The 23,562-nt window shown below is 38.9% G+C and overlaps 1 long non-coding RNA gene across 5 annotated transcripts in view; it reads left to right on the top strand.

Annotated features, from left to right (window-relative positions):
* Positions 1 to 6,113: 6,113 nt before the first annotated feature.
* The window catches only part of LOC123380070, a 336,895-nt gene continuing 319,446 nt past the window's right edge, over positions 6,114 to 23,562 (top strand). For 4 of the 5 annotated variants that reach the window (XR_006585301.1, XR_006585300.1, XR_006585298.1 and 1 more), the window contains exon 1: positions 6,126 to 6,215. This is a non-coding gene — a long non-coding RNA (uncharacterized LOC123380070). Of the gene's footprint in view, positions 6,216 to 23,562 lie in introns of all 5 variants that reach the window. The other variant, XR_006585302.1, reaches the window with a different exon arrangement.

The following is a 23,562-nucleotide window of genomic DNA, read 5'->3' as shown; positions in this document are numbered from 1 at the left end:
ACATTACTGTGTAATGGATCTCCAGAAATTTTTTATCTTACAAAATGGAAACCCTATGCCCATTAGAAAGCAAGTCTCATTTCCCCATTCCCTAAGCCCCTGGCAATCACCAATATATTTTCTGTTTCTGGGAATTGGACTACTTTAGATACCCCATGTGAGCGGAATCATACAGTATTTTTCTCTTTTGTGACTGGCTAATTTCATTTAGCATAGTGTCCTCAAGATTCATTCTTGTTATAGCATGTGACAGGGCTTACTTCCTTTTTTTTTTTTTTAAGATTTATTTATTTTTGAGAGAGAGAGAGAGCATAAGTAGAGAAGGGGCAGAGAGAAATGGGGACAGAAGATCTGAAGTGGGCTCTTCGCTGACAGCAGTGAGCCTGATGTGAGGCTCAAACTCACGAGCCATGAGATCATGACCTGAGCTGAAGTTGGATGTTCAACCAACTGAGCCACCTAAGTGCCCAGGGTTTACTTCCTTTTTAAAGCTAGATAATATTCCATGGTATGTGTATACCACATTTCATTTATCCGTTCATTCATTGATGGACATTTGGGTTGCTTCCACCTCCTGGTTATTTTATTTTATTATTTTTAAAGTTTATATATTTATTTTTGAGAGAGAGAGAGCATGAGAGTATGAGTGGGGGGGGGGGGGAGCAGAGACAGAGGGAGAGAGAATCCCAAGCAGGCTTAACACTGACAGTGTGACCCGATGTGGGGTTTGAACTCCTAAACCGTGAGATCATGACCTGAGTCCAGCCGGATGCTTAACTGACCATGCCACTCAGGCGCCCCGGGTATTTTAAATAACACTGTTATGAACATGGATATATAGATACCTCTTTGGAAAATTTCTCTCAGTTCTTTTTGAATTATACCTAGTAGTGGAATTGCTGGATCAGATGGTAGTCCTATTTTTAATTTTGTGGGGAACCACAATACTGTTTTGCACAACAGTATGCCATTTTACATTCCCACTGACAGTCCACATGGGTTCCCTTTTAACCACATCCTCACAAATGATATTTTATACTATATATATTCTTTTTTAAAAAAGTTTATTTATTTTGAGAGATTGAGAGTGTGTGAGAATGAGTGGGGAGGAGTAGAGAGAGAAGGAGAGAGAGAATCCCAATCAGGTTCCACACTGAGCATGGAGCCTGATGCAGGGCATGATCTCACAGTTTGGGAGATCATGACCTGTGCTGAGATCAAGAGCTGGACACTTTACTACTGAGCCACCCACACACCCCTCTGCTACATATATCCTTAAATGAGGATTTACAACATGCGATACCTTCTCCAGGGATTATCAAAAAGGTAACATGCCAACTAAACTGTTTGAAACACTCTAGGTATCAGAAATTTAATCTTTTTCCTTACTAGTGAAAGGACAGTGCTATTTCATATATGGGTAAAGCATAAATGATGTTTTATGATCTTAAGAGACTTAGATGCCCTTGTGTATTCAGTTAAAAATCTGGTCCATGAGACATTAACATTCTGTGTCTGTAATTTTATAAGAATAATAATTGTAATAAGAAATTTCAACAATTTTATAAGGGTTTTGATTTTCTATGTCCCCAAATATTATAAGAGCAGAAATTTATTTAGTTTATTAACTTTATTTAGTTTATTAACTTTATTTAGAAACATTCTTGAAGATTATCCTAGGTTGGATGCTGAAAATCTCATGCAACAACTAATATTTGAGTGTGGGGGGGGGGTGTTTTAGAAAACTCTTGCCCATACCTAAGACGATTAGCGAAGTCGGAAACAATAAATTGAACACATTCTCCCTATTCTGAGGCAACTCTTTAAAGTGAAATAAATAGTCATGGCAGCTTATCCTGACCTGTTTCCTTTATGTGTCCAAGATTTCTTTGTTCAATGCCAGAAGAAAAGAAAAGAAAAGTTTAACGCTCGTGATTAATGGCTATGCTGTATGAAGTTGCACAGCATAATTTATGGGGTACCTTCTCATGCGAGCACCTCAAGGCTTTGTGTAATAAAATAAAAAGGCATATAAACACAAAACTCATCCATAAATTAAAAATCCAATATTCGGTGTTATAGTAGTTGAAATAAGAGTACAAATATCTCTTCAACACCCAAATATAAGTTTTTATTTAACCAAAAATTTCCATCCCTATCATAGTTCTTATCTAGTACCTTAAATTTTTATTTTTATCTTGAGTTTCTCTTGAATTTTCCTCATATTACAGTACTGAACTCATTATATAGTCTTAGCATTTGAAGCTTATCAAAAACAAAATAGAACAAGTGTATTTAGCCCACATAGAAATACAAATTTGATATTAGAGAGTGTTCTTCATTTTGCATTGCCATAACTTGAAGTATTTGTAGGTATACAGGAAAGAATTTATGGATTTTGATTTTTAAATATTCTTTTGTCTCTAGTGTAATGGCTTTGGATCTAATCATAATCTTATTATACCACTTTGCTTTTGTATAGCAATGCATGCTTTTACAGACTCTTTCACATTAATTTTAGCTTTGCATCATCACACTTATTCTATGAAGAAGGAAGGGCAAGTATCATTACAGTGCCATTAATAGATAAGGAAATGAAGTCAGAGGACGATTCCATGACCTGCTCAATGTCACTCAGTAATTTAGTGGCAAAAGCAGAGAGCTGGAGTTCTGACACAGATTATGTCTCCTTGTACAACGTGGATCTAGAGCATCAGATGTGACCAATTCAAAGGAATAATTCCCAATCATACTGATAGGGAAGTACATTATTTCTCATAATCTGAAGTAATCTCTTTAAATCACTTCCCCATCGTTATCAAGGGCAGATGGTCTGTCATAATCATTTTAAGCACTTTTTTTTTTTTTTTTTTTTTGGTGTCCAGCTTTATGGTGTGGATGAAGACAAAAACAGATCACCTGTCTTCTTTGGTGCTATGGCCTTTGTACATTGGGGTCTTACGCACTGCCAGGAGTTGGGAAAAAGAAGGATAGCAAAGCATAAAGACATGGTCTTTGCTTATTTGGAGATGAACCCATTTCAATAACAACCTGTGTTACAAGTGTCTACTTCACCGACTAGGGGGCCACTTATTCAGACTTAATAAACAGGCCATTTCTTAGAGCCAGCATTGTATTTTTCATTCAATATCAGGTATATCACAGATTGGAATTGAGCAGTTGGGAATGGGAAAGACATGACTGCACAGCTTCTATATGTCCATCACTGCGCTTACCAGTGACATTATATTGTGAAATCTACTGGCAAATTCTCAGCCCTCCTTTTACTCAATTTATCAGCGCATTTTACACAGTTGATTGCTCCAGCTTCCTTGTAAATTTTTCTTCCGTTTGGCTTCCAGGATACTATTATCTCTTGGTTATCTTTCTATCTCAATTTCCTTTGGTAGAGTCTGTTCATTTTTCTGATCTCTAATCATTACAATGTCTTGGGGTTCAAACTTTAAATTCTATTCTGCTCTTTCAACAGTATTTTCTTAGGTGACACCTTCTAGCCCTGTGGGAAGAGTCATCATTTGTATGCTGGTCATTTCTAAACTTTTGTCTCTAGACAGGCACCTTGCCTGGAAAATATAAGATGCTCAATAATTAAGTTGTGGAATAAAAAGAAATAAAAGGTAAATTTGACATAAAATATGCCAATATGGTCAAATCATCAAATTTTAGAAAGCAGTAGACTCACCATCTGAAGAAAAACAGACTCCCCTGAAAAAACAACAGATTAAGAAATATAAGGATATGGAAAATTAAGTCAATTTAATACCAGTTGGTGAATATAAGATGCCAAAAAAGTGAATAGTTGATATTTTGCCAAACTTTGGGTCATAGAAGTATATTATGCAAACTATAACATGGAAAAAAATAAACTAGCATTATGATTGTCATCAACAAAAGATTGTACAGGAGCTTGCCATGTTTGACCAGGACGCCAAATCATTCTCCATCATATAAAAGTGGCAAAGCAAGAACTGAATGTACAAACTAACTTGTACTGTGTGGTGGTAGCACTATGGTATTACCTAGGGGGACAGCTTCTCCCCAGTAGTGGGTGGAAATCCAGGATAGAGTTAAGAAAAGGACCCTAAAAGGAAAAGGTTTGGGGTATGTAAAACCTGTGAACTCAAACGTGCTTGAGAATTTGGGAGTACTCCTACAGACCCAGTCATCAGTGATACAGATGCACTTCTCCAGCATCACTATCGCCACAAGGACTTGTTGTCGGGTGAGCAAGTAGGGGCAGAACTCACTCCGAGCAGTGTTTCCACCTATGACATGTGAGACCAGCTAGAGGAGCAAATAGAGATGGTAGCTATCAACAGAAATAGTTGACGGAATAAGAGAATGGATTCGAAGAGTAGCAGGGAACAGGCCTGAGGGGTAGAAAGCTCTGCCACAGGGTATTTCATTGGGTGGAGGCAGAAAGTCCTGAGGAAACTTCATCAGGCCCCTTGAGATCCAAAAGGATCCTAGGAGCGGATATTTTCCTGAGTGAGTGTTGTTCACGTGGTCCAAGAAGCAACAGAAGTGGGGGACTCTGGACATGCCACAGGGACGTTGGTGTTGTCTCTATGACCAGAGGCTGAGAAGGAAAGCAAATGTTCCAGGGTACACTAACACACTAACAGGGGGGCATAGTCGGAGCTGGTTTATCTTACCACAGGCCAACCTCTGTTGGGTAGATCACCAACTCTGAAGGCTTTATAAACCAATTTGCAAAATTAGGTTGGTCACCTACAGTCTGAGGTTTTTACATGTGGTTTTGGTTTCAGCTCTATTCTTCTCCATGACATTATTTGTCAAATTTATTTTTCCCCGGCGCCTGTGTGGCTCAGTCAGTTGGACATCTGACTTCGGCTCAGGTCATAATCTCCAGGTTCATGAAATCGAGCCCCACATCGGGCTTGCTATTGTCAGCCTGTCAGTGCAGAGCACGCTTCGGATCCTCTGTCCCCCTCCCTTTGCCCCAACCCCACTTGTGCTCTCCTAAGGATAAAGTAAATATTTTAAAGAAAAAAATTATTTTTCTTTGGTACCCTCAAATAAGCTGGCTAATCGTTTACCTGGTCTTAGTGTACACAATGCTTCCTGCCTTTCCTTGTAGAGAGGAGAGATAGACCTCAAGATAGTTCCCAAAGAAGACAAGCATGTTCTCTGGGCACAAGTCCTCTTCCTGTTTCCTCCCCCAATATTCTCTGAAAACTAGCGTCACTATCACCCCCTGGTTATATTTGGAAATCAATCTATTGATTGCAGTTGTGCTCGAAGGAGTTTTCAAGGTCCTTTTAAGGAGCTTTCATTACAGGGAGAACACAGCAGGGGCAAAGAATATGAGCTGATCTTAAAGGCCGCTGCCACTTTTTGAAGTAATAAAGTGTGCAAGGTCATGTATTCTAGGTCATTCATTTATTGATTTATCAGTCAGTACCTTTTATATTTCTTATAGCATTTTGACACACTATGAAATGTGTGCTGAAGCAGTTTGCATTTATGGTCATTCTCATAGAATTACAAATTGGCATTTATTTCATTCTCACTGGGCTGTGGGGACACATGTGTACATCATGTTAATGCATTTCATTCTCCATTTCAAAAGGAAACATATCCTTCTATTTGGGCCTATGGTTTCTAGGTAGGGTAGTCTTTTTCTTCCTGAGCCCTTGTCTGTATTTCTGCCATTAATTTCCTTTAAAATTCTACTTCATTGGATCCCCAAATTTGCTGCTCATTGGCATCACCTGAAGATCTTTAGTAATTCCCAGTGCCTGGCTCCCATTCTCTAGCATTCCGATTTACTTGGTAGGGGGTGGGATCTGAGCAGTGGGAGTTTTAAAGGTGATTCTAATAATTAGCTGCAAATGTTGGGAACGACCATTCTACTTCTTTGTCTTCTAAGGGCCAGATATAAATAATTGGCTATAAAAAGCCAGCGTTTCTTAACTTTATTAGGGAAACATTATTTTCGGTAGATTATCACAGCTCCGTGAAGGAGTTGCTGAAATTAGGGTGGTTGATCTAAGTAATGATGGATTCATCCACTGACTCACCTGGAATTGGTATAATCCTGGGTTGAGCCTTATAAATAGCATGGGTCACCCAGGAAACGCTGTGCTCTCCCAATGTGATACTATGTTGTTTGTCCATGAGGAAGGAGCCACTAACTCTCCTTGGTTTAGAGCCTACTTGGAGCTTTCAAGGTACTGTAAGATTAATTCCCATTCATATGCCATACTCAAAAATTGGTTTTCAGGTGCTCTGAAATGACTTAGCATGAAAATGACAAAGCTTTACAACATTTAAACTTTGTTAGCAGCTTCCAGAAAACAAAAGCCTCAGGGGAGTCCTGTTTATTTGAGGCATTATTTGGAAATTAGATGTTATATATTGACAATTTGCTGAAGCCTTTTTCAATTTGCTGAAGCACCCCAAATTTTCTCCTTAAATTTGTTGCTTTCTTTATGCCTACTCTTTAATCTTAAAACCCCCAAAATGGAACTCTAGGACTTGATTGTTTTAATGAGCCTGGGCTGATATTGTCAGCAGAGCCTGAAAGACTTCTGTTAAGTTCCACTATTGATTTGTCAGAATAGGTTTTTAATTGTAATTTATGTTTCGATTGGGTGAGAATTCCAATTGATGTGTGGAGAAAGTTATTAAATCAAACATACAGAAATTCCTCTGAGAGGTGTAATGCTGTCTATCGTTCTCTGTGCCAAACATGCCTGAAAAATGTACCCCATTTCTTTTACATGCTGCACAAAGCAGCCATTGTTTGGAAGAACCAAGACAAAAGGTATGTGAATAAGAAAAAGGATTTTTCTTTTAACACTAATTAATTCACACATTCCCTTGAACTGGAGTGCATCCCTTTTGTGGTCTGAATTAATTCTCCTTTGGGGGAAAAATGCTACTGTTTTATTTTAGGACTAGAAAAATGGCCAAGAAAGTTCAAAACAATTAGAGTGGATGTCTAAATGAGTAAGAAGTTAATTCTTTGTCTTTCTTGGGAAAATAACGTGTGCCAAGTTAGGAAAAATAAATGACTGATGTTACTTCAGAGAAGATAAATTAAATTGCCCCCCAGTAAGTCACCTTCCAGAATGCCTAACCTGATAAGGGTTTGGTAAGAAGAGAGGTACATCTGGACTATCCAAAACCCTATTATACCTCGTCTGGCTTTTTGCCACACTTATTTTAAGAAGATATTCCCCACATTAGCAGGAAATGCTTGAATGAAAGGGAAAAAATGATTTCAACTCAGTTGCTATTTGAAATTAGTAATTCCATTATTTTGTATCTTTAAATATCAATTCTGTTTCTTTTATTATGGGCCAGTTAACTCTCCAGAGTAAATCTTAATTTCCAACCCATGAATTTTAAGAATTGTCTTGAACCTCATTGTCCAAGTGTTTGGTGATATTGAATTGTTAAAATGGAAGAGCACTTTCTATGTCATCAAATTTTAGTACCTGCCATTCCCATTTTAAATTATAAATTTTATCTTGAAAAAAATTATGGGTGCTTGGGTGGCTCAGTTAAGTGTCCAACTCCTGATTTTGGCTTGGGTCATGATCTCCTAGTTCATGAGATCAAGCCCTGTGTTGGGCTCTAGGCTGACAGCACAGAGCTTGCTTGGGATTCTCTCTCTCCCTCTCTCTTTGCCCCTCTCTCCTCTCAAAATAAATAAGCTCTTAAAAAATATTTAAAAATAAAATTAAAAACTTTGACATGAAGTGATAAACCACCTAAAAAATGACAAATTGACTCCAGAATTTGGCTCTCTTCTTTTATAACTATTTAAAAGTATCGAATGAGACCACACTTGGAGCAAAAAATTGAGGTAAAATAAAACATTCTTAGGCTATTCACAAAAAGAAATATTCAAAAGGGTTGAATATTTCTGTATATCAGGTACATATATGTGTGAGTATACTTAAGTATATATATACAAATTAGTGTGTATATACTAGGAAAATACATGTATAGTTTGCTATGGCTGCTGTAACAAAATATCACAAACCGAATAGCTTTAAACAATAGAAACTTAATTGTTTGAATATTTTGGGGGCTGGAGTCTGAGATCAAGGTGTTGGCAGATTTGGTTCCTTTTGAGGGCTATGAGGGAGAGTCTGTTGTGGGCATGTGTCCTAGCTTCTGGTGCTTTGCTAGTATTTTGGTGTTCCTTGGCTTATGGGAGCATTATTTCATCTTGCTGTCTTCTTCACAAGGCATTCTCCCTGTGTGTGTATCTGTCTCTAGGTCTAAATGCCCCTCCTTTCTTGCTCATCCCAACAAGTACCCTCCTAGTGCCCATCACCCATTTTCTCTTCTCCTCCACCACCCCACCTACCCTCAGTGCCCCTCCTTTTTATAAGGACAACTATCCTAGTGCATTAGGGCCTTCCCTAATGACTTAATTCTAACCTGATTATCTCTGGGCAAAAGTCAGGCTCAGAACCATGGCTAGAAACATTTGAGTAGGTGAGGAGGGTCATCTCAAGGTAGTTTGCCCCATGCATACATTTAGCAGAAGTTGACCCAAACTACAGGAGTTGAACCGTAAATGAAGATTGGACCTTTGACTATTACACAGGATTGAAACATTTTTTAGTGCTGGTAGGAGAGTATTTTATAACTAAATGTGACCAGAAGGCTTAAAAAATTTCCCAAGATTAACTGGAATATTTTGAAGTAGGGCCAAGATCTTCTCAAAGAGTATAGTGAAAGAAGTCCAAATACTGACTTTAAAGGTAGAATGAGGTATGGGGCACTTGGGTGGCTCAGTCGGTTGAGCACCTGACTCTTGATATCAGCTCAGGTCATGATCTCATGGATTGTGGGATCCAGCCCCACCTCAGGCTCCTTGCTGACAGCACAGAGCCTGCTTGGGATTCTCTCCCCTCTCTCTCTGCCCCTCCCCACCCCCCAAATAAATAAATAAAATAAAATAACTAAAGATAGGGTGAGGGGAAAATAACAAAATTGTTTTTCATTGAATCCTATAGAATTCCACTTTTTCAACTTTAATTATGTGTCTTTACTATTTCATATTAAAATACTACTCTTCACTAAATCCCAATAAACATAACTATGTCGGGCTCAAAGTCAAACTTGTAAGACTGATTTTCTTTAACTCTTATGAAAAAATCTGAAGGTGTTATTAGGTATCAGTACCTTATCTTTATCTAGATAATTGCATTACAGGAAGGTTAAGTAACTTGACTAGATTGCTCAAATTTTGTCTGGATCAAAATTTTTTCTCTAAACTGTATACTACATATATTTATCTTTCATACTCTTTTTTCCCTCCCTGCTAGCTCCCCAATAAAATTACTCACTTCTCCTATAATGAACAATCAGCAGGTATTGAAACCTAATTCAACTGAATTAGGGTTAGAAGCTCAAAGTGGTGATGAAAATTTGTGATAATAGCTGTTGCTTCCTATTTATGGAGATGAAGCAATTGTTTAAGTATCATTTACGCAACTGAGCCAATCTTTTTTCTTAGTTTTCATGTATTCCAAATTTTTAGACCAATTAAAAAATCATCAGGGCCAGATTTTTATAATTCTTAATGCAATAGTCCCTAGCTGATGACAAATTTGCATCAAACATGTGATTAAACTGTCCTGGAATAGAGAAGTAAATGCAGCGGCAGATTTTTCTAAAGAACAATTGTTTTCTTGGGGCTCCTGGGTGACTCAGTCTGTTAAGCATCTGGCTTTGGCTTAGGTCATGATCTCACCATTTGTGAGAGCTCTACATCAGGCTCTGTGCTGACAGTGTGGAGCCTGCTTCGGATTCTGTGTCTCCCTCTCTTTCTGCCCCTCCCCTGCTTGCTCACTCTCTCTGAAATATAAACAAACATTAAAAAAAAAGAATAATTATTTTCTTGGCAAAATAAGTTCTAGCTTTAGGAGAAATCAGAGGGAGTAAAAGAAGGAAAGACTTGGTCTAGTGTAAATTTCCCAAAATAGGATTAACTTCATATTCCCTATATTCCAAGCTGGAGGTATATTTCAAAGTCCAGAAGTTGGCACTGCTGAAAGTCAGTATCAGAGGAGTATTGGCATTTATAATGTAGGCTGGGGTTTGCTACCAGACTTCTGCAATAGCAGTGATTTCTGGGCGACTCACTTTGTACATAGTAACTTAAGACACCCCCAGGAAAACCCACAGACTCCATGTATACACCAAGAGTGGCAAAGACCCTTCTTACCTGCCTTACGAGGTGGCTATGTGGGTGAAATCATGTATACAATCATCTGTAAATGATAAAACAGTACAATCGCTGCTGAGATGGAGATGTGTTTATACACACAGGTATCCACATAAACATTCAAGCATTTTTATGTCCTGTTTAATGTTGTTGAATTCCCTGGACTATGCTTAGTACAAAGCATCTATTTAAATGTATAATCTTCCTGGAAAGACAAGATTTACTTTCAGAGATCTTCTGGGACAATATGAGAGCATGCACTTTGGGAACCTGGAGAAGCAATTCAGATATATGTGGCTGTAGCACTTGCTCCTGCTGTGAAGGTGTCTCATTACTGGTGCTCTGAACAGCACAAATTCTGGATTAAGGGACCTGTTCACTCTTCCCTAGGGCTTCCTTTTGCCTGGTGGCTGGGGATAGTGCTAACAACCCATATCATTTATGCATGAATTCTTTCCCTGTACTTCCTCTCTGCTTGGCCTTTCTCTTAACTCCTCCAATTATGACCACAGCATGTTGACCACCTGCCTGGCTTTCCTGTCCTAAAACTTCGCTGCTTTTGTTTTCGTACTCTTATTTGCCCAAGTGATCTGCATCTTCTGAGATGGTATGTCTGACATTTTTCCTAACTGCTCTCCAGGCTTGACCCCCTCGGTTACGCTGAAGCAGTAAGTGGGTGTCTTAGTTTATGTTCTCCCAGAAGCAGACTCTGAAAAAAGGATTTGAGTGCAAGTAGATTACTGGGAGGTGATCTCAGCAAACATTGGTAGAAAGTGTGGAAGGGACCCAGGGAAGGAATCTAGTGAAATTACCATACAAATGATCACTGTGGGCAACTGGAGCCCAATTATTTGGGGGTAACTCTGGGAAACACTGTAGAACACTCTTTCCAATGCCCCACTTGAAGGGCAAGAGGACTATGGTATGCATCCAACAAGTCTCGCTCAGCATTTGTTGAGGGCTATTCTTAGGGTATGGTAACTCCCCAGCACTTCTGGCTCCTTTGGTGTAAGGGCAGACAATATATCAGTGTTCGGAAAAAGCCCTCAGGCAAAGGGCCTGCAGGTGGAAGGAAGGCAGGTGCATCCCCAGATGGCAACTGCCAAGAGGATATGAATAGGACACCAGCATGGATTGTGATGGATACGCATTTTCTTGTGATTAGGGCTTCGCAAAATAGACACTTTGGTCCTTCAAAGCTGGTCTTCCCTTGAGATTTCTGGTATGTGGAAGTTGTGCACATGAGTGACACTATTGCAGGTCAGGATCATTGGGCCCTGTGGAAGGGAAGGAATCTGTATATCAACCTGCATGTCCCAGGAATGAAGCTAGGAAGACCTGTTAAAACTGGGCTAGTGTCGCTCTGGACGAGGCTCAGATGCAAAGGACAGTAAGGCTTTTGAAATACAACTGTCGTGAGTAGAATTAGTCTGAGACAGATTTTAGGTAGATGTATGACTCCAGACAAAGGCTTTGCAATGACTGGAGGAGGCAGCTTTTTACCGAAAGCCCTCTTGGACTCTGTCACTGTGGCGTAGACTTGACCTGTGGGGAGAAGTGCCTGAGCACTTGAGGGTGTCAACTCCAGAGGGACCCCAAGTCTGAGAAGGGCTTACCATCCCCAAGGCGCCGTGTGTTTGTGGAATGAACTGGAAAAGCAGAACACTTGCCAGTAGCACTGAGGTGACACTGGGTGGCAGCAAGAAACAGTGGCAGTGGTGGAGTCACGGGGACCCTGTGACCACCTGGATAGCGTACCTCTTAACCTGATGCTAGTTTGTTCTAACTCGCCTTCCACACGCCCCAGTAATTTAGGGGGAGGGAGAATCTTCACGTGAAAGACCCTAGACTTCTGGCTATTTGGTGTATGATGGATTAAATAAGACCCCGAAGAGGGTAAAGAAATATAGCCATAATTAAACTTTGAGTTTGTGAAGCAGCCTGTACTCCTTAAACGAGGGATGTAATTTCGTTTTAATCCAGCGAATTTGATTATTTTGTCAGGCTCGTGCTAAATTGTTATGAGTGTGCTAGTATGTTGTAATCCTGTGATGGTGTTTTACGTGAGACATAAAGGCTGCTCCGTGGGCCTCCTGCATGTGCCAACATTCTGTAGGCATAATTAGTTATAATGTGAACTCTAAAATTTTGATGTGTGTGGAGGATTTTATGAAGTACAAGGAAAGGACTCAGCAAGTATCCCTGATGCTGGTTCCACCAAGAGTTTTGAGAAGAGTTTTAACATCTGATTCCATAAAATTTTCAGGCTGAGCCATCAGTAACTATAATATCCCTGACATGCAATAGCCCATTTCATTTTCTGTGAAGAGACAGGCACCTCCAACTTGTCTTCATTTCCTTGTTTTATTCCCCTAGTGCCAGGTTTATAAAAACACAGATTTTCGTCTTTTCTTAGATGACATCCTGGCTCTACAACCCTTTTTAAGATGCCACTTATAATTTAATTTGTGCTGGTAAAAATCCTATTTCTGTATTTCAGATAATTGAATAGAACTGAACTTGATCTTAAGCTAGAAACTTTTTTAAACTCTCGATCAGTTTCATTTACATTTTATGTGTGGTTCTAAACATTTTCCGGTGACCTTTATTATTCAAGTCAACGTTATGGAGGTGTAACTTATATGGAATAAACTGTAATTAAAATCGTACTATTTGGTAAGGTTTGACAGTTGTATACTAAGAGACTACCACCACAATAAAGATACAGATCATTTCCATCACCTCGAAGTTTCCTTGTGGCCCTTTGCAGTCCTTTTTCTTCCTGCCCCTGTCCCAGGCAACCACTGACATGCTTTTCGTTATTATGCATTAATTTGCATTTTATAGAGTTCTTTGTGGAATCATGCAGTATACATTTATTTGTGTCTGGCCTTTCTCACTTTTCCTGTGACTTGAGTGAAAATAGAAGGAATTTTTAACTTAAAATGTTACGATTTATAAATATTGACAACTCCAGGGGTGCCTGGATGGCTTAGTTGGTTAAGCATCTGACTCTTGGTTTCAGCTCAGGTCACGATTTCGAGGTTTTGTGAGTTGGAGCCCCCTGTAGGGCCCTGCACTGGCATCATGGAGCCTGCTTGGGATTCTGTATGTCTTCCTCTCTCTTTGCCCTTCCCCCACTTGTACTGTCTGTCTCTCCCAAATAAATAAACTTTAAAACAATTATAAAAAATATATTGAGGGGTGCCTGGGTGGCTCAGTTGGTTAAGTGGCCAACTTCAGTCATGTCATGATCTCACAGTTTGTGGGTTCAGGCCCTGCATCGGGTTCTGTGCTGACAGGTCAGAGCCTGGAGCCTGCTTCAGTTTCGGTGTCTCCCTCTCTCTCTGCTCATTCTCTCTCTCTCTCTCTCTCTCTCTCTCTCTCTCTCAAAAATAAACATGAAAAAAAATATTGACAACTCCAGCTGAGGGTGCCACTAGCAAATTCATAAATACCTGCTCCAGTGTGTACTATTAATTTGAAGGGTAATCACTTATGAGCTTAAGTGAGAAGTGTCTTGTGTGTAACTTCATATGTAAAAATACTGAGGGAGCCTGTGTTTTCTCTACAAAATAACCTGTGGAAAACTTGAAATTCCAAATATTTATGGACCTTCAACTTGGCTTTTAGTCCCTGGTAGAAATGAAATTACTTCAGTGAAAGTGTAGGTTAAGTTAATGCTGCCTATAGGAATGTTAGCTGACAGGACCTGGGCCAGGGAGTCTGCCATTTGTTTTCTGTGAAATGTGCTTGTTATTCCCCCCAACTGCCTCTTATGTGTATTGAGTTAGGTTTATATTAACTGAAAACTTGATGCCAGTGGCAATGGCCACTATGTTGGTCAAAAACTTATATACTTACTGGAGAACTGATGACAATCACAATCGATTGACAATCGACAATGACAATCGATTTCTTGTAATTCAACAGCAGAGATGGTTGAAGTTGCCCTTTTTATATGCTTATTTTAATCAAGTTAACACATCTTTTTAAAATGATCCAAAAGTATATATAAATTATAGCATGACTAGGTGTCAGATCTAGTAGGCATTTACAGATATTTAAGTCATCTGATTGTTAAACTCTGTAGGGTATATACCATCATTAGCCTCCTTTTTACAGATGAGAAATCTAAGGCTAAGAGGCTGGGTAACTTAATGTCAAACACCTGGTGAGTGCTGGAGTCAGATTTCATAATTCTGGAACCAGAGTTAGGCTCTTAACCATAATAGGTTCTCCTCTCTTCCTTGGTAAGTCCTCTACAGTTGATACGGAAGAAACTTAGCCTTTGCCTCTGCCTGTTATGTTCTAATTTCTACCCCTTTCTGGTGTCCTCTCTCTGCTCTTCCATAGATATAGAATTCTTATATCTATAGAAATTAGACAAGAATAAAGAGGGGTGGTGGTGATGGTTTGTGTGTGTGTGTGTGTGTGTGTGTGTGTGTGTGCGCGCACAAGTGAGGTGGTGATTGATACCTTAGAACTTCAGGTATGTGATTTGGAGTTTAGTTGTTTGCAAACAGTTACTATACAGTAACTTAGCAGTAAGTTTAGCTTACATATTTTCAGCCAGGATTCAGAGAGCACAGGAAGATCATTGCTGAGATTCTGGGATCATGTCACTTTTTCATGAATTGTCAATCTCCTACATGCAGGATTCCTGAAAATCTCCTCTAATTAGACTTGTCATTGGCCAGGCACTTAATGGGACTAATTTGAGGACTAATTTATGGAGAGCAGGGGGAGTGTACAGAGAGATTCCAGAGAAGAATAATGAAAATTGTGAATGAATTTGAAGCCAGAAACTCTTGAGGAAAGGATGTAGGAAATTGTTACATACACACTCCATTCAAAAACCTTTAGGTTATTTCACAGAGAAAACCATTCCTGTTAAGGTTGAAATGGATTTCATGGCAGAGACATTCAAATGAAAAGTCAGGAAATATGGGGATTGGGAATCTCTAGAAGAGTTTATCATGCATTGGCTTCTTCTTGGGCCACTGAAACAGTAGTTTGAACCACCTGTTAAAATGTTAAGGCAGTATTTTTGTCAAGGTTGCTATTTATATGAATTTTACCCTTTGGGCACTTAAATTTTGATGGAAAGAATCAGGTAGTATCTGACTAGTCCATGTATCTTTAAAAACAACATGTGGAGGAATTCCTTAACTTTAGACTTTATGCAGAAAAAGGTTTTGTTGAGATTGATTGAACCCATACTCTGTAATGAGAACTACACACGCTTCACTAGGCATACTTTTATAAAACACTTGATAAAGACAAACAGTTGTTTCTGAAACCAATTTCAAAACCCAGGGCTTCCTCACTCTGGGACTGGTGATAATCCATACCTGCAGGGTCCCTGTGGGAGACCTGGGGACGTAATGAGCATCTCTTTCTTGTGTCCCACATCACCTCATTTTACGCTAATCTGCGCATGGTTGTCACATTCTTGTTTCAAGACTTAATAATCACAAAGTTCTGTTTCTCCTTGTATACCTGATCAAGATACCATCTTTGACAGTGGGGGTCTTTGTTAATTTATTTCTTTTGGATGCCTCTGCTTTTCTTCAATACACTATTCATATTGTAACTATCTCTATTTTTTGTTAAACCTCAAATTGTTTTTGATTATTTGGTCTTGAGGCTCCTTCTTACTTGGAGTTTCTTAATCTTTTTCATTTCATGTCCTCTGTTGATAATGGTCAGCCCCTGGGGGCTCATATTCATTCCCTAGGGAGTCCTACTACTCTTATTAGCCAAAAAAGACTTCTGAGATTTGTAGCTTATATCTTAAAAAATAAAGGATAGAGGTAAAAATTTCATAAAATTATAAAATTGGATGTACTATTTCAAATTATTCTCTACCCCAAAGAACTGATACTCCCCTGGAACCACTTTTCCCTATTTCCCTTTTTTATTCTATGATAACAGTGCCCTCCTAACTTAACTGTTAAACTTCTTCCCCTCACCCACTTCCAGTTCTAACTTTGTTGTGTTTTTCATCTCTGTAAATGGCACCATACTCTAGTTTGTAATTCCAACCAGAAACCAGAGAGAGACTCTGTATCCTTATTCTCAGACATGTCCAAAATCTCTATCACCAGGCCTATAGTTGCCACCTTAAGAATAGATCTTGGGGCACCTGGGTGGCTCAGTCGGTTGAGTGGCCAACTTTGGCTCAGGTCATGATCTCACAGTTGGTGAGTTTGAGCCCCATGGTGGGCTCTGTGCTGACAGCTGAGAGCCTGGAGCCTGCTTTAGATTCTGTGTCTCCCTCTCTCTCTGCCCCTCCCCTGCTCAAACTCTCTCTCTCTCTCTTAAAAATAAACATTAAAAAAAAATAGGTCTTGAATGCACCCACTTATCTCCACATTTCTTAGCTAGTCTAAGCCACTGCCATGCCTCACTCAGGCTACCTCAGTTTCATACTAATTCATCCCTACATACACACTTATGTGCAATTGTGCTCTATGCAGAACTGTGCCAAGTTCTTTTTAAAAATATTTCTAAAAGTTTTTATTTAAGTTCCAGTTAGTTAACATACAGTATAATATTAGCATCAAATGCACAATTTATTTAACACAACACCTGGTGCTCATCACAACAAGGGAAGTCCTTAATCCCCATTGCCTGTTTAACCCATCCCTCACCTTCAACACACACACACACATATATAAATATATATATACATATATGTATATAAATACATATATACACATATATATACATATACATATATACATATACATATATACATGTACATGTACATATATATACATATACATATATATGTGTGTGTATATATATGTATATATATAATTTAATTTAAATCAGAGTTAACATATAGCATAATAATGATTTCAGGAATGCAATTTAGTGATCCATCACTTAACACGCCAAGTTTTTTATGAAATGGAAATCGAATGATTTCACCCCTTCTGCTTAAAGCCATTCATTGGCACTCCCCTTGCATTTAGGATACATTAAAAATTCCTTACGTGGCCTGAATGCTCTTGTCACTGTATCTCCAGATACATTATCTTTCTTCTCTTTCTTTGAGCTGGTCAACTCTAGCCTCCCTGGCCACCTTTTGATTCTGTGGCTACTCTAACTTCTCTTCCTTCTCTTCCTCTTTACCTCAGGGCCTTTGCCTCAAATTGTTTTCCTACTCTTCATTGGCTATCACAAGTTTTTCTGGTTAGAGCTTGAATTCTTCTTCAGTCAAAACCAGGTTCCTTTTCATCATGCTCTTAATGGCACAAGCTGTATATCTTGTTTAGTAGCCAATTTCCTCACTGGATTTTAAGTTCCTTGGGGTAAGGGATTGTATATTGTTTTCCCTCTGTAACTCTGGAGGCTGACACTAAACTTGGTCTACCCTGGGCATTTCATAAATATTTGTCATATCGTCGGTGATTAAACTATTCACTAATAAGCTTTTATGATATCAGTAAAGTACCTTCTGTACCTATTTAGACCAGATGTCAAATGTAAACGCAACCTAAAGCCAATAGGGACTCTTGGATATAATCCTCTATTACAGTGTGATTAGGGATGGTCCTAGGAATAGGATCTCTTTTTGAATCTTGTCTTTGGTTAGATTTATCCTTCTGTTCTGTGTTTAGGATCTTTTGAGTCTTGTCTGTTTTCTGAGTCTGATTCTTTATTTTTCCTTAAAAAGTACCAGCGCTCACTTATTAGGTTGTCCATGCCTAATATGGATGAGACATCGTGACATTTATCTCTTGCATCCCTTACAAAAGCTAATTTCAAATAAAACTATCTCGCCCATATTGAGGCACTTACTTGCAATTAAGTAAAGGAGTTTATTCTCTTCTGGCTGCTTCAAGCCTATGTCGTTACTGAACAACCATAAAGCTGTCCATAAGCTGTACCCACTTCTGTTTGCAACTTGATCATTTTATATTTGAGACTTGTTGCTGACTTTCTTGAGTTTTGCCTCTTAAATAATTGGCAGCTGCAACTGGAGAGATGTCGTTCTCATTTCCCTGGTCTAGTAAAAAAAAAAAAGAAAAAGAGACTGCCTTACATGATGCTAAAAATGGCTTTTATGCTCCTGTGACCATTTTCTGTCTAATCAGAGAGCTTTCTTAGGCAAAGAGGAGACCCCTTAAGCTCACAAAGGCCCTTTGCTCTTTGGGCTTCTTTAATACATTTCTGCCTGCTTCCTAACAGCCTCTCTCCCCCTTCCTAGTCAGAGAAAAGCTTTCTGCACAATAATCGTTAATTAAGATACTGTCCCCAGAAGCTGTCAGCTGCTATGGTTTAGAACTGAAGAAATCTCTTATAGGAAAACAACTATACATAACCATAACAATTAAACAGCATTATTTACATAATCCTAACAGTCCACTAAGAAGTGTTATCTTCTTTCTTAGAATTGTTTGAGGGAAGAGTCAGGGTGGATAAGAGGAATTTTAACCCTGGTCCACAAAACAAGAGAGATGAATAGATGTCCTTTGAAAGTTTCTTTCAGGCTTTTGAGTCTACAATGAAACATGGCTTTTTAGTTTTTGCACAGAGGATGATGATGATGATGATCATCATCATCATCATCACCATTCTTTTTTTTTGAGTGGTCACTGTTTGCCAAACTTTGAACTCAATATTTTACAATTAAAATCGAATTAATCCTTTTAACCAGGCTCGGGGGATAGACATTTTCCATATTTTTCAGGCAAAGGAATGGAAACTTGGAGAACCTGAGAAAATAGTTGCTACCCTTACTCTTCCCAGATCTACTTGGTGACTGATAGGACTTTACTGGTAGGCCTCAAGTGTTTTAGATAAATTATCCAAGAGTAATTTTTAAAATTGTAGGAGTTTGAATTTTCAGATGAAAGAAATCCCTATCCTATTTTTGTCCTAAAATTATGAGCTAGAAAGAGCAATGGTCTGTGACTCCTGACAATGGATTTCCACAGCCAGCGGTTGCCCGGTGATAACGGGAGTGTTGTACTCTGGTTGGTTTCCATTTCCTTAGCTGAACCGTTTGTAATGTCCTACAACTCTATGAATCTAAGATGGCTGAAGATACTCAAATTTACATCTTGAGATTAGAATATCAGAGTGAATCTTCTACCATACACCAGCCCTAGTAGGCATAACTCTGTGTGAAGCCTTTGATCATTTCATGAATTATAAAATGATACTTACCTTTAAATTTCTGCTGGCTATTTCCAACCACAACCTACTTCTTGAGTAATGCCTCATGCAGTTTCATAACAGCATCAGGATGCCAGTTAGAGCAACAATATTGCCTTACTAGATGATCATCAGTGTCAGGAGATGAGGCAGATTCTTGTTGCTTGATCAAGATGTTTAAAATCCCATTCTGCACAAACGGAAATGCTCGGAAGGATATAACGAGAGGTAATAGTAATTTTGAGATTGCTTGTCAACCCTAAGCCCATTTCTATCCATCATGGAAATGATATAACTTTTACTACTTGTGCTTTTCTAATTTGCATAACCAACAGCATCGGTACCACCCACAATTCTTTCCCCTCCCACTTCTCACTAAAACAGAACTTAGAATGCACTAAGGCATTGCAAATCTATCCTACACTTACTCCTTTATTGAAAAATACATAAATCCACTGCCAATTAAGCACAGAAATCAGTAATGAAATGGAACACCAAGAAAACATTTACATATTAACTCCAATAATATAGTTGGTAGCAAAGATCTTTATGCAGTTGTTTGGAACCATAGAAGCCAGCTTATTATGTTTTTTGCTATCTGGTTTTAATTTGCTAATTGGAGATTTCTCACACAAGTATGAATGTGTGTTGGGGGAGGGGAACCAAGCTGCTTTCCTGCTAGCTGATTCAATATATAAATTAAAATTATATATAACTATTTGATAAAGGTACACTTATTTAAAAACAGGTTTGTATGAATTAAGATCTGAAGGTAATGACTTAGCTCACAGGGAAGCTGTGTCACCAGAGAAAAGTCAGCTGTCCTTCCAGACAGGTCCCCTACAAGATGGCCTTTTCCTCTGTGGATTTGCCACAGTTCAGTATGATGCTGTCAGCCTTAAGCACTTAGAAACTCAGTCGTGTCAATGTCTTGAAGTACTCAGATTTAGAAGGCTGTTTTCTGCTAACAAAACTCACAAGAGACCAAGGTACAAAAACAGAATGTCAATCTTTTAGTTAATGAGAAATATGACTTTCAATTTGAACTGTCCTTGCTCTTATCCAAGGCCAGAGCAGTCAGTTGCTCATGTATCTTCCTCCTTCTCACCGACTTTAAGTACGTGGCTTCAGCAATTTTCTTGCTTCCTCCTCCATCAGTAAGTTTTACCTCATTATTCTGTTGTCTGTAAGCATACTATAATATCTCCCATGTTAATAGAAAACCTCTTTAGATCTTACAATCCCCTCTGGGTAGCACCCCATTTACCTGATGCCTCTCCCAGCAAAACTCCTTACAAAAGTGATACCCATAATTGTCTCCACTTCCCCACTGCCATTCTCTCCTCAACGTACTTCAAATAGGATTTTCCTTTCCTCCTCGTGCTAGGACACAATAGAATAGAAAAGCATGAAAAGAAAAAAAGATTTAGCATTGTGAGTGGCACGTCTTCTCTCAATAGAACCTATATTTGTAAAAAAAAAAATTCTCATTTTCAAATTGTATTCGGAGGAAAAAAGGTCATTACTTTTTCAATAAATAGCCTAGCTCAACTACACAGAAGTTCAGTCAAGATTTCTTCCCTAAGCGGCTTCTGTTTGCTAGGAGCTACTTGGAGAGTTATAGCTTGCTAACCAGACAGGACAATGGTGCAGTGTATGACTCTGTGAAATACTTTCTTGACTAGGCTTCTGGGCTACCACATAACATCACTGGTCTCTTGGTCTCAGATTTCTTTGACTTTCTTTCCTCCTTCCTGCCTTTACATGGTGGCATGCTTCTGGATCATTTCTTGGATCTCCTATCTGCTTTCTCTCACAAAAGGATGGTTTCCAGTCTCTGTGACTTTAAATGCCAACTATACCTTCATGTTTTCCAAATTTATATCCCCAGTCCCAGCTTCAACTCTGAAATTTCATGTTAATCAGCACTACCCTTAGACCTGAAAAACACAGAATAATGCAAAGGAATTATAAATGATATGCACAACCAAGCCAGTGTTACCTTACTTGCATGGCATGTATTGTATGGGTTATGGAGACATTTTAATACACCTCAGTTAAGCCATCCAGTTGCCCTGGATTAGACTGGATGATCTAGATTCTGGTTCTTGGTTCTTTATAGGGCAAGAATCCTGGGAAATGTTCTGCTTGCTTGACATTTTTCTTGACAGGTGCTCATAGACTTACTGTTCATTGCTAACTGTCATGAGTCACTTGAAATAAAGTGTTTGCCCTTGGTCCCACATGCCCTAGGATGGCTCTCATGCTAATGTGGCTAACTGAATGAACTACATTGCACTTGGATGTCTAATGGGCATCTCCTACCAGATCTAAAAAAAAAACCTCCATTCTTCTCTCAATCTTGTCCATCTCTGTAAACAGTACCACAATCGACTCTAATTACTCAAGCCCCAAATTTGTGATCTTTGTAAATTTTCTCCCCCCTCTTCTCATCTGCAACCAAACTGAGAGCAGTTCTTATCAGCCTTTCTTTCAAAATAAATCCTGAATATAATTACTTTCCACAGTCCCCATTGTCTCTATTCTAGACCAAGCCACTGTTTTGTTTCTAGGACTACTGCAATGTTTCTTAAAACTGTGCTTCACAACATTATATGTGTGAATCATCTGGGGATATTAAACACAGATTCTGACTTAGTCATGGATATGGCCTGAGATTGTGTATTTCTAACAAGCTCCCAAGTAATAGGAGTGCTGCTGTTCAATGGCCGTCACTAGGATATAAATAAGTATAAAACATTTCAGGGGCACCTGGGTGGCTCAGTCGGTTAAGCATCCAACTTTGGCTCAGGTCATGATCTCACGGGTCATGAGTTTGAACCCCACTGCTGGACTCTGTGCTGACAGCTCAGAGCCTGGAGCCTGCTTCAGATTCTGTGTCTCCCTCTCTCTCTGCCCCTTCCCTGCTCACGCTCTGTCTCTCAAAAATAAATAAATGTTGAAAAAAATTAAAAAAATTCAGGTAATGATGGGACTATGAGGAATGTCAAAGAGGGTTAGAGAATAGAGAACAACTGCCTTTCAGTCCTTTTCAGTCTATTTTTTATTTAGAGTGATGTCTTAAAGTATATCAGATCATGTATCTTCCTGTCTCGATATTCTTTACCTCCTTGGCTTCACCTTGAGTAAAACCCAAGGTGCTTAGCACAAGGCCTTTATAAGATTTGGTCTCAAATCTCTTTGAGGCCTGCCCCTCCCACATCCTACTCAGTACGCTGTATCCAAAATGGCTTATCTTTTCCTTGAACAGATCCAACTTTTTCTACCTCAGGATCTTAACACTTTCTAGTCTTTCTGTCTAGATTAGAATACTCCTCATCATTGAGGTTTCTACTCAAAAGAAATTGTCTAAGAAAGGATATCTCTGACAGTACTATATAAAATATTCCCTGATCTTGTTTATTTTCTGAACACAAATTACTATCTGTGATAGACTGAATAATGTCTAGGAACTGTGAATATTACCTTACATGGTAAAAGGGATGTTGCAGATGTGATTAAGAATCTTGACGGGGGGGAGATTATCTTGGATTATCTGAGTGGGCCAGGTAGAATCAGAAGGTCCTTATAAGAGGGTAAAAGGAGGACTAGCTTCAGAAAGAGAGGTGACAATGGAAGCAGAGGTTGGGGTGGTGTGCTATGAAGATGGAGAAAGAGAGACAAACCAAGGAATACAGGCACCCCTAGAAGCCAGAAAAGACAAGGGAAATGGTTTCTTTCCTAGATTCTCCAAGATCATTTTGGACTTATGACCACTAAGTTTGTTACACCAGCAATAGGAAGGTAATACATTATCTAAAAAGTTTTACGATTGCTTATTTGTACCCCAATTTTCATCTTCCCAATTAGTGAGCAAGTTCCATGAAGGAAAGGACATCTTGTATTCATGTGTCCAGTGCTTAGAATAGTATTTGACACATAGTAGGTGCTAAGTAATTCTTGGTTAAGTGATGGAATTTTTAGACTGGATACTCAGGCTAGTTGGAAAGTATATGTATCAGGGTTTAATTGGAGGAGCAGAACTACTAGGATATACACACACTCACAAATTCTATCTTATGCAATTCTGGAATTAGGCCACCTTTTGTGTTGCTCATTTTCTTCACATCTGATCAGATGCTGGAGCTTAAAGT

The sequence above is a fragment of the Felis catus genome, chromosome C2, assembly GCF_018350175.1.
Source record: "Felis catus isolate Fca126 chromosome C2, F.catus_Fca126_mat1.0, whole genome shotgun sequence".
In the NCBI taxonomy this organism is placed as follows: Eukaryota; Metazoa; Chordata; class Mammalia; order Carnivora; family Felidae; genus Felis; species Felis catus.
The sequence above is the reverse complement of the archived record's forward strand: the minus strand, read 5'-3'. Positions and strand labels throughout refer to the sequence as shown.